Raw genomic sequence first — 12,491 nt, forward strand, 5'->3', positions numbered from 1 at the left:
CTCACCTGTTATCAGGAGAGAACCAAGTCCTGCATCTTTTAGAGCAGCACTGACCCTGAAAAGTAATTCTAAGCGTACCTACCAGTAACTTGTATTTCCTTCCATAGGAATCCATTGTGTGGTTTTCACCAGTAAAGTTTTCAAGTGTCCATTTTTGAAACGTACAAATATTCCTCTAAAATCAGCCGAACTACGAATTCCGATTTACTCACCTGTTATCAGGAGAGAACCCAGTGCTGCATCTTTTAGCCCAGCACTGACCCTGAAAAGTAATTCTTACCGTACTTACCAGTAACTTGTATTTCCTTCCATATGAATCCATTGTGTGGTTTTCACCAGAAAAGTTTCCAAGTGTCCACTTTTTTAAACTTACAAATATTCCTCTAAAATCAGCCGAACTTTGAATTCCGATTTACTCACCTGTTATCAGTAGAGAACCCAGGGCTGCATCTTTTAGCCCAGCACTGACCCTGAAAAGTAATTCCAATTGTACTTACCAGTAACTTGTATTTCCTTCCATAGGAATCCATTGTGTGGTTTTCACCAGAAAAGTTTCTGAGTGTCCATTTTTGAAACGTACAACTATTCCTCTAAAATCAGCCAAAATGCGAATTCCGATTTACTCACCTGTTATCAGGAGAGAACCAAGTCCTGCATCTTTTAGAGCAGCACTGACCCTGAAAACTAATTCTAAGCGTACTTACCAGTAACTTGTATTTCCTTCCATAGGAATCCATTGCGTGGTTTTCACCAGAAATGTTTCTAAGTGTCCATTTTTGAAACATACAAATATTCCTCTAAAATCAACCGAAATACGAATTCCGATTTACTCACCTGTTATCAGGAGAGAACACAGGGCTGCATCTTTTAGCCCAGCACTGACCCTGAAAAGTAATTCTAAGCGTACTTACCAGTAACTTGTATTTCCTTCCATAGGAATCCATTGTGTGGTTTTCACCAGAAAAGTTTCTCAGTGTCCATTTTTGAAACGTACAAATATTCCTCTAAAATCAGCCAAACTACGAATTCCAATTTACTCACCTGTTATCAGGAGAGAACCCAGTGCTGCATCTTTTAGAGCAGCACTGATCCTGTAAAGTAATTCTAATTAACTTACCAGTAACTTGTATTTCCTTCCATAGTAACCCACTGTGTGGTTTTCACCAGAAAAGTTTCCAAGTGTCCATTTTTGAAATGTACAAATATTCCTCTAACATCAGCCGAACTATGAATTCTGATTTACTCACCTGTTATCAGGAATGAACTCAAGGCTGCATCTTTTAGCCCAGCACTGACCCTGAAAAGTAATTCTAAGCATACTTACCAGTAACTTGTATTTCCTTCCATAGGAATCCATTGTGTGGTTTTCACCAGAAAAGTTTCCAAGTGTCCATTTTTGAAATGTACAAATATTCTTCTAAAATCAGCCGAACTACGAATTCCGATTTACTCACCTGTTATCAGGAGAGAAACCACGGGTGCATCTTTAAGCCCTGCACTGACCCTGAAAAGTAATTCAAATCGTACTTACCAGTAACTTGTATTTCCTTCCATAGGAATCCATTGTGTGGTTTTCATCAGAAAAGTTTCCAAGTGTCCATTTTTTTAAACGTACAAATCTTCCTCTAAAATCAGCCGAACTACGAATTCCGATTTACTCAACTGTTATCAGGAGAGAACCCAGTGCTGCATCCTTTAGAGCAGCACTGACCCTGAAAAGTCATTCTAAGCGTACTTACCAGTAACTTGTATTTCCTTCCATAGGAATCCATTGTGTGGTTTTCACCAGAAAAGTTTCCAAGTGTGCATTTTTTAAACTTACAAATATTCCTCTAAAATCAGTTGAACGACGAATTCTGATTTACTCACCTGATATCAGGAGAAAACCCAGTGCTGCATCCTTTAGACCAGCACTAACCATGAAAAGTAATTCTAAGTGTACTTACCAGTAACTTGTACTTCCTTCTATAGGAATCCATTGTGTGGTTTTCACCAGAAAAGTTTCTGAGTGTCCATTTTTGAAATGTACAAATATTCCTCTAAAATCAGCCAAAATTCGAATTCCGATTTACTCACCTGTTCTCAGGAGAGAACCCAGTGCTTCATCTTTTAGAGCAGCACTGACCCTGAAAAGTAATTCTAAGCATACTTACCAGTAACTTGTATTTCCATCCATAGGAATCCATTGTGTGGTTTTCACCAGAAGAGTTTCCAAGTGTCCATTTTTGGAACGTACAAATACTCCTCTAAAATCAGTTAAACTACGAATTCCGATGTACTCACCTGTTATCAGGAGAGAACCCAGTGCTGTATCTTTTAGAGCAGCACTGACCCTGAAAAGTAATTGTAAGCGTACTTACCAGTAACTTGTATTTCCTTCCATAGGAATCCATTGTGTGGTTTTCACCAGAAAAGTATCCAAGTGTCCATTTTTGAAACATACAAATATTCCTCTAAAATCAGCCAAAATGCGAATTCCGATTTACTCACCTGTTATCAGGAGAGAACCAAGAGCTGCATCTTTTAGCCCAGCACTGACCCTGAAAAGTAGTTCTATGTGTACTTACCAGTAACTTGTACTTCCTTCCATAGAAATCCATTGTGTGGTTTTCACCAGAAAAGTTTCTAAGTGTCCATTTTTGAAACGTACAAATATTCCTCCAAAATCAGCCGAAATACGAATTCTGATTTACTCACCTGTTATCGGGAGAGAACCCAGGGCTGCATCTTTTAGCCCAGCACTGACCCTGAAAAGTAATTCTAAGCATACTTACCAGTAACTTGTATTTCCTTCCATAGGAATCCATTGTGTGGTTTTCACCAGAAAAGTTTCCAAGTGTCCATTTTTGAAATGTACAAATTTTCCTCTAAAATCAGTCGAATTCCGAATTCTGATTTACTCACCTGTTATCAGGAGAGAAACCAGGGCTGCATCTTTAAGCCCTGCACTACCCTGAAATGTAATTCCAATCGTACTTACCAGTAACTTGTATTTCCTTCCATAGGAATCCATTGTGTGGTTTTCACCAGAAAAGTTTCTGAGTGTCCATTTTTGAAACTTACAAATATTCCTCTAAAATCAGCCAAAATGCGAATTCCGATTTACTCACCTGTTATCAGGAGAGAACCCAGTGCTGCATCTTTTAGAGCAGCACTGACCCTGAAAAGTAATTGTAAGCGTACTTACCAGTAACTTGTATTTCCTTCCATAGGAATCCATTGTGTGGTTTTCACCAGAAAAGTATCCAAGTGTCCATTTTTGAAACATACAAATATTCCTCTAAAATCAGCCAAAATGCGAATTCCGATTTACTCACCTGTTATCAGGAGAGAACCCAGGGCTGCATCTTTTAGCCCAGCACTGACCCTGAAAAGTAGTTCTATGCGTACTTACCAGTAACTTGTACTTCCTTCCATAGAAATCCATTGTGTGGTTTTCACCAGAAAAGTTTCTAAGTGTCCATTTTTGAAACGTACAAATATTCCTCTAAAATCAGCCGAAATACGAATTCCGATTTACTCACCTGTTATCAGGAGAGAACCCAGGGCTGCATCTTTTAGCCCAGCACTGACCCTGAAAAGTAATTCTAAGCATACTTACCAGTAACTTGTATTTCCTTCCATAGGAATCATTGTGTCGTTTTCACCAGAAAAGTTTCTGAGTGTCTATTTTTGAAATGTACAAATATTCCTCTAAAATCAGCCGAACTACGAATTCCGATTTACTTACCTGTTATCAGGAGAGAACCCAGTGCTGCATCCTTTAGAGCAGCACTGACCCTGAAAAGTCATTCTAAGCGTACTTACCAGTAACTTGTATTTCCTTCCATAGGAATCCATTGTGTGGTTTTCACCAGAAAAGTTTCCAAGTGTGCATTTTTTAAACTTACAAATATTCCTCTAAAATCAGTTGAACTACGAATTCTGATTTACTCACCTGATATCAGGAGAAAACCCAGTGCTGCATCCTTTAGACCAGCACTGACCATGAAAAGTAATTCTAAGCGTACTTACCAGTAACTTGTATTTCCTTCCATAGGAATCCATTGTGTGGTTTTCATCAGAAAAGTATCCAAGTGTCCATTTTTGAAACGTACAAATATTCCTCTAAAATCAGCCGAACTACGAATTCCGATTTACTCACCTGTTATCAGGAGAGAACCAAGTCCTGCATCTTTTAGAGCAGCACTGACCCTGAAAAGTAATTCTAAGCGTACTTACCAGTAACTTGTATTTCCTTCCATAGGAATCCATTGTGTGGTTTTCATCAGAAAAGTTTCCAAGTGTCCATTTTTTAAACGTACAAATATTCCTCTAAAATCAGCCGAACTACGAATTCCGATTCCCTCACCTGTTATCAGGAGAGAACCCAGGGCTGCATCTTTTAGCCCAGCACTGACCCTGAAAAGTAATTCTAAGCGTACTTACCAGTAACTTGTATTTCCTTCCATAGGAATCCATTGTGTGGTTTTCATCAGAAAAGTATCCAAGTGTCCATTTTTGAAACGTACAAATATTCCTCTAAAATCAGCCGAACTACGAATTCCGATTTACTCACCTGTTATCAGGAGAGAACCAAGTCCTGCAACTTTTAGAGCAGCACTGACCCTCAAAAGTAAGTCTAAGCGTACCTACCAGTAACTTGTATTTCCTTCCTTAGGAATCCATTGTGTGGTTTTCACCAGTAAAGTTTCCAAGTGTCCATTTTTGAAACGTACAAATATTCCTCTAAAATCAGCCGAACTACGAATTCCGATTTACTCACCTGTTATCAGGAGAGAACCCAGTGCTGCATCTTTTAGCCCAGCACTGACCCTGAAAAGTAATTCTAACCGTACTTACCAGTAACTTGTATTTCCTTCCATATGAATCCATTGTGTGGTTTTCACCAGAAAAGTTTCCAAGTGTCCACTTTTTTAAACTTACAAATATTCCTCTAAAATCAGCCGAACTTTGAATTCCGATTTACTCACCTGTTATCAGGAGAGAACCCAGGGCTGCATCTTTTAGCCCAGCACTGACCCTGAAAAGTAATTCCAATTGTACTTACCAGTAACTTGTATTTCCTTCTATAGGAATCCATTGTGTGGTTTTCACCAGAAAAGTTTCTGAGTGTCCATTGTTGAAACGTACAAATATTCCTCTAAAATCAGCCAAAATGCGAATTCCGATTTACTCACCTGGTATCAGGAGAGAACCAAGTCCTGCATCTTTTAGAGCAGCACTGACCCTGAAAACTAATTCTAAGCGTACTTACCAGTAACTTGTATTTCCCTCCATAGGAATCCATTGCGTGGTTTTCACCAGAAATGTTTCTAAGTGTCCATTTTTGAAACATACAAATATTCCTCTAAAATCAACCGAAATACGAATTCCGATTTACTCACCTGTTATCAGGAGAGAACCCAGGGCTGCATCTTTTAGCCCAGCACTGACCCTGAAAAGTAATTCTAAGCATTCTTACCAGTAACTTGTATTTCCTTCCATAGGAATCCATTGTGTGGTTTTCACCAGAAGAGTTTCCAAGTGTCCATTTTTGGAACGTACAAATATTCCTCTAAAATCAGTTAAACTACGAATTCCGATGTACTCACCTGTTATCAGGATAGAACCCAGTGCTGTATCTTTTAGAGCAGCACTGACCCTGAAAAGTAATTGTAAGCGTACTTACCAGTAACTTGTATTTCCTTCCATAGGAATCCATTGTGTGGTTTTCACCAGAAAAGTATCCAAGTGTCCATTTTTGAAACATACAAATATTCCTCTAAAATCAGCCAAAATGCGAATTCCAATTTACTCACCTGTTATCAGGAGAGAACCAAGAGCTGCATCTTTTAGCCCAGCACTGACCCTGAAAAGTAGTTCTATGCGTACTTACCAGTAACTTGTACTTCCTTCCATAGAAATCCATTGTGTGGTTTTCACCAGAAAAGTTTCTAAGTGTCCATTTTTGAAACGTACAAATATTCCTCTAAAATCAGCCGAAATACGAATTCTGATTTACTCACCTGTTATCGGGAGAGAACCCAGGGCTGCATCTTTTAGCCCAGCACTGACCCTGAAAAGTAATTCTAAGCATACTTACCAGTAACTTGTATTTCCTTCCATAGGAATCCATTGTGTGGTTTTCACCAGAAAAGTTTCCAAGTGTCCATTTTTGAAATGTACAAATTTTCCTCTAAAATCAGTCGAATTCCGAATTCTGATTTACTCACCTGTTATCAGGAGAGAAACCAGGGCTGCATCTTTAAGCCCTGCACTACCCTGAAATGTAATTCCAATCGTACTTACCAGTAACTTGTATTTCCTTCCATAGGAATCCCTTTTGTGGTTTTCACCAGAAAAGTTTCTGAGTGTCCATTTTTGAAACTTACAAATATTCCTCTAAAATCAGCCAAAATGCGAATTCCGATTTACTCACCTGTTATCAGGAGAGAACCCAGTGCTGCATCTTTTAGAGCAGCACTGACCCTGAAAAGTAATTGTAAGCGTACTTACCAGTAACTTGTATTTCCTTCCATAGGAATCCATTGTGTGGTTTTCACCAGAAAAGTATCCAAGTGTCCATTTTTGAAACATACAAATATTCCTCTAAAATCAGCCAAAATGCGAATTCCGATTTACTCACCTGTTATCAGGAGAGAACCCAGGGCTGCATCTTTTAGCCCAGCACTGACCCTGAAAAGTAGTTCTATGCATACTTACCAGTAACTTGTACTTCCTTCCATAGAAATCCATTGTGTGGTTTTCACCAGAAAAGTTTCTAAGTGTCCATTTTTGAAACGTACAAATATTCCTCTAAAATCAGCCGAAATACGAATTCCGATTTACTCACCTGTTATCAGGAGAGAACCCAGGGCTGCATCTTTTAGCCCAGCACTGACCCTGAAAAGTAATTCTAAGCATACTTACCAGTAACTTGTATTTCCTTCCATAGGAATCATTGTGTCATTTTCACCAGAAAAGTTTCTGAGTGTCCATTTTTGAAATGTACAAATATTCCTCTAAAATCAGCCGAACTACGAATTCCGATTTACTTACCTGTTATCAGGAGAGAACCCAGTGCTGCATCCTTTAGAGCAGCACTGACCCTGAAAAGTCATTCTAAGCGTACTTACCAGTAACTTGTATTTCCTTCCATAGGAATCCATTGTGTGGTTTTCACCAGAAAAGTTTCCAAGTGTGCATTTTTTAAACTTACAAATATTCCTCTAAAATCAGTTGAACTACGAATTCTGATTTACTCACCTGATATCAGGAGAAAACCCAGTGCTGCATCCTTTAGACCAGCACTGACCATGAAAAGTAATTCTAAGTGTACTTACCAGTAACTTGTACTTCCTTCCATAGGAATCCATTGTGTGGTTTTCACCAGAAAAGTTTCTAAGTGTCCATTTTTGAAACGTACAATTATTCCTCTAAAATCAGCCGAACTTTGAATTCCGATTTACTCACCTGTTATCAGGAGAGAACTCAGGGCTGCCTCTTTTAGAGCAGCACTGACCCTGAAAAGTAATTCTAAGCGTACTTACCAGTAACTTGTATTTCCTTCCATAGGAATCCATTGTGTGGTTTTCATCAGAAAAGTTTCCAAGTGTCCATTTTTTAAACGTACAAATATTCCTCTAAAATCAGCCGAACTACGAATTCCGATTCCCTCACCTGTTATCAGGAGAGAACCCAGGGCTGCATCTTTTAGCCCAGCACTGACCCTGAAAAGTAATTCTAAGCGTACTTACCAGTAACTTGTATTTCCTTCCATAGGAATCCATTGTGTGGTTTTCATCAGAAAAGTATCCAAGTGTCCATTTTTGAAACGTACAAATATTCCTCTAAAATCAGCCGAACTACGAATTCCGATTTACTCACCTGTTATCAGGAGAGAACCAAGTCCTGCATCTTTTAGAGCAGCACTGACCCTGAAAAGTAATTCTAAGCGTACCTACCAGTAACTTGTATTTCCTTCCATAGGAATCCATTGTGTGGTTTTCACCAGTAAAGTTTCCAAGTGTCCATTTTTGAAACGTACAAATATTCCTCTAAAATCAGCCGAACTACGAACTCCGATTTACTCACCTGTTATCAGGAGAGAACCCAGTGCTGCATCTTTTAGCCCAGCACTGACCCTGAAAAGTAATTCTAACCGTACTTACCAGTAACTTGTATTTCCTTCCATATGAATCCATTGTGTGGTTTTCACCAGAAAAGTTTCCAAGTGTCCACTTTTTTAAACTTACAAATATTCCTCTAAAATCAGCCGAACTTTGAATTCCGATTTACTCACCTGTTATCAGGAGAGAACCCAGGGCTGCATCTTTTAGCCCAGCACTGACCCTGAAAAGTAATTCCAATTGTACTTACCAGTAACTTGTATTTCCTTCCATAGGAATCCATTGTGTGGTTTTCACCAGAAAAGTTTCTGAGTGTCCATTTTTGAAACGTACAAATATTCCTCTAAAATCAGCCAAAATGCGAATTCCGATTTACTCACCTGTTATCAGGAGAGAACCAAGTCCTGCATCTTTTAGAGCAGCTCTGACCCTGAAAACTAATTCTAAGCGTACTTACCAGTAACTTGTATTTCCTTCCATAGGAATCCATTGCGTGGTTTTCACCAGAAATGTTTCTAAGTGTCCATTTTTGAAACATACAAATATTCCTCTAAAATCAACCGAAATACGAATTCCGATTTACTCACCTGTTATCAGGAGAGAACCCAGGGCTGCATCTTTTAGCCCAGCACTGACCCTGAAAAGTAATTCTAAGCGTACTTACCAGTAACTTGTATTTCCTTCCATAGGAATCCATTGTGTGGTTTTCACCAGAAAAGTTTCTCAGTGTCCATTTTTGAAACGTACAAATATTCCTCTAAAATCAGCCAAACTACGAATTCCAATTTACTCACCTGTTATCAGGAGAGAACCAAGTGCTGCATCTTTTAGAGCAGCACTGATCCTGTAAAGTAATTCTAAGCATACTTACCAGTAACTTGTATTTCCTTCCATAGTAACCCACTGTGTGGTTTTCACCAGAAAAGTTTCCAAGTGTCCATTTTTGAAATGTACAAATATTCCTCTAACATCAGCCGAACTATGAATTCTGATTTACTCACCTGTTATCAGGAATAAACTCAAGGCTGCATCTTTTAGCCCAGCACTGACCCTGAAAAGTAATTCTAAGCATACTTACCAGTAACTTGTATTTCCTTACATAGGAATCCATTGTGTGGTTTTCACCAGAAAAGTTTCCAAGTGTCCATTTTTGAAATGTACAAATATTCTTCTAAAATCAGCCGAACTACGAATTCCGATTTACTCACCTGTTATCAGGAGAGAAACCACGGGTGCATCTTTAAGCCCTGCACTGACCCTGAAAAGTAATTCAAATCGTACTTACCAGTAACTTGTATTTCCTTCCATAGGAATCCATTGTGTGGTTTTCATCAGAAAAGTTTCCAAGTGTCCATTTTTTTAAATGTACAAATATTCCTCTAAAATCAGCCGAACTACGAATTCCGATTTACTCACCTGTTATCAGGAGAGAACCCAGTGCTGCATCCTTTAGAGCAGCACTGACCCTGAAAAGTCATTCTAAGCATACTTACCAGTAACTTGTATTTCCTTCCATAGGAATCCATTGTGTGGTTTTCACCAGAAAAGTTTCCAAGTGTGCATTTTTTAAACTTACAAATATTCCTCTAAAATCAGTTAAACTACGAATTCCGATGTACTCACCTGTTATCAGGAGAGAACCCAGTGCTGCATCTTTTAGAGCAGCACTGACCCTGAAAAGTAATTGTAAGCGTACTTACCAGTAACTTGTATTTCCTTCCATAGGAATCCATTGTGTGGTTTTCACCAGAAAAGTATCCAAGTGTCCATTTTTGCAACATACAAATATTCCTCTAAAATCAGCCAAAATGCGAATTCCGATTTACTCACCTGTTATCAGGAGAGAACCCAGGGCTGCATCTTTTAGCCCAGCACTGACCCTGAAAAGTAGTTCTATGCGTACTTACCAGTAACTTGTACTTCCTTCTATAGAAATCCATTGTGTTGTTTTCACCAGAAAAGTTTCTAAGTGTCCATTTTTGAAACGTACAAATATTCCTCTAAAATCAGCCGAAATACGAATTCCGATTTACTCACCTGTTATCAGGAGAGAACCCAGGGCTGCATCTTTTAGCCCAGCACTGACCCTGAAAAGTAATTCTAAGCATACTTACCAGTAACTTGTATTTCCTTCCATAGGAATCATTGTGTCGTTTTCACCAGAAAAGTTTCTGAGTGTCCATTTTTGAAATGTACAAATATTCCTCTAAAATCAGCCGAACTACGAATTCCGATTTACTTACCTGTTATCAGGAGAGAACCCAGTGCTGCATCCTTTAGAGCAGCACTGACCCTGAAAAGTCATTCTAAGCGTACTTACCAGTAACTTGTATTTCCTTCCATAGGAATCCATTGTGTGGTTTTCACCAGAAAAGTTTCCAAGTGTGCATTTTTTAAACTTACAAATATTCCTCTAAAATCAGTTGAACTACAAATTCTGATTTACTCACCTGATATCAGGAGAAAACCCAGTGCTGCATCCTTTAGACCAGCACTGACCATGAAAAGTAATTCTAAGCGTACTTACCAGTAACTTGTATTTCCTTCCATAGGAATCCATTGTGTGGTTTTCATCAGAAAAGTATCCAAGTGTCCATTTTTGAAACGTACAAATATTCCTCTAAAATCAGCCGAACTACGAATTCCGATTTACTCACCTGTTATCAGGAGAGAACCAAGTCCTGCATCTTTTAGAGCAGCACTGACCCTGAAAAGTAATTCTAAGCGTACTTACCAGTAACTTGTATTTCCTTCCATAGGAATCCATTGTGTGGTTTTCATCAGAAAAGTTTCCAAGTGTCCATTTTTTAAACGTACAAATATTCCTCTAAAATCAGCCGAACTACGAATTCCGATTCCCTCACCTGTTATCAGGAGAGAACCCAGGGCTGCATCTTTTAGCCCAGCACTGACCCTGAAAAGTAATTCTAAGCGTACTTACCAGTAACTTGTATTTCCTTCCATAGGAATCCATTGTGTGGTTTTCATCAGAAAAGTATCCAAGTGTCCATTTTTGAAACGTACAAATATTCCTCTAAAATCAGCCGAACTACGAATTCCGATTTACTCACCTGTTATCAGGAGAGAACCAAGTCCTGCATCTTTTAGAGCAGCACTGACCCTCAAAAGTAAGTCTAAGCGTACCTACCAGTAACTTGTATTTCCTTCCTTAGGAATCCATTGTGTGGTTTTCACCAGTAAAGTTTCCAAGTGTCCATTTTTGAAACGTACAAATATTCCTCTAAAATCAGCCGAACTACGAATTCCGATTTACTCACCTGTTATCAGGAGAGAACCCAGTGCTGCATCTTTTAGCCCAGCACTGACCCTGAAAAGTAATTCTAATCGTACTTACCAGTAACTTGTATTTCCTTCCATATGAATCCATTGTGTGGTTTTCACCAGAAAAGTTTCCAAGTGTCCACTTTTTTAAACTTACAAATATTCCTCTAAAATCAGCCGAACTTTGAATTCCGATTTACTCACCTGTTATCAGGAGAGAACCCAGGGCTGCATCTTTTAGCCCAGCACTGACCCTGAAAAGTAATTCCAATTGTACTTACCAGTAACTTGTATTTCCTTCTATAGGAATCCATTGTGTGGTTTTCACCAGAAAAGTTTCTGAGTGTCCATTTTTGAAACGTACAAATATTCCTCTAAAATCAGCCAAAATGCGAATTCCGATTTACTCACATGGTATCAGGAGAGAACCAAGTCCTGCATCTTTTAGAGCAGCACTGACCCTGAAAACTAATTCTAAGCGTACTTACCAGTAACTTGTATTTCCTTCCATAGGAATCCATTGCGTGGTTTTCACCAGAAATGTTTCTAAGTGTCCATTTTTGAAACATACAAATATTCCTCTAAAATCAACCGAAATACGAATTCCGATTTACTCACCTGTTATCAGGAGAGAACCCAGGGCTGCATCTTTTAGCCCAGCACTGACCCTGAAAAGTAATTCTAAGCATTCTTACCAGTAACTTGTATTTCCTTCCATAGGAATCCATTGTGTGGTTTTCACCAGAAGAGTTTCCAAGTGTCCATTTTTGGAACGTACAAATATTCCTCTAAAATCAGTTAAACTACGAATTCCGATGTACTCACCTGTTATCAGGATAGAACCCAGTGCTGTATCTTTTAGAGCAGCACTGACCCTGAAAAGTAATTGTAAGCGTACTTACCAGTAACTTGTATTTCCTTCCATAGGAATCCATTGTGTGGTTTTCACCAGAAAAGTATCCAAGTGTCCATTTTTGAAACATACAAATATTCCTCTAAAATCAGCCAAAATGCGAATTCCAATTTACTCACCTGTTATCAGGAGAGAACCAAGAGCTGCATCTTTTAGCCCAGCACTGACCCTGAAAAGTAGTTCTA

Source organism: Triturus cristatus, chromosome 1_1 (assembly GCF_964204655.1).
Source record: "Triturus cristatus chromosome 1_1, aTriCri1.1, whole genome shotgun sequence".
Classification (NCBI taxonomy): Eukaryota; Metazoa; Chordata; class Amphibia; order Caudata; family Salamandridae; genus Triturus; species Triturus cristatus.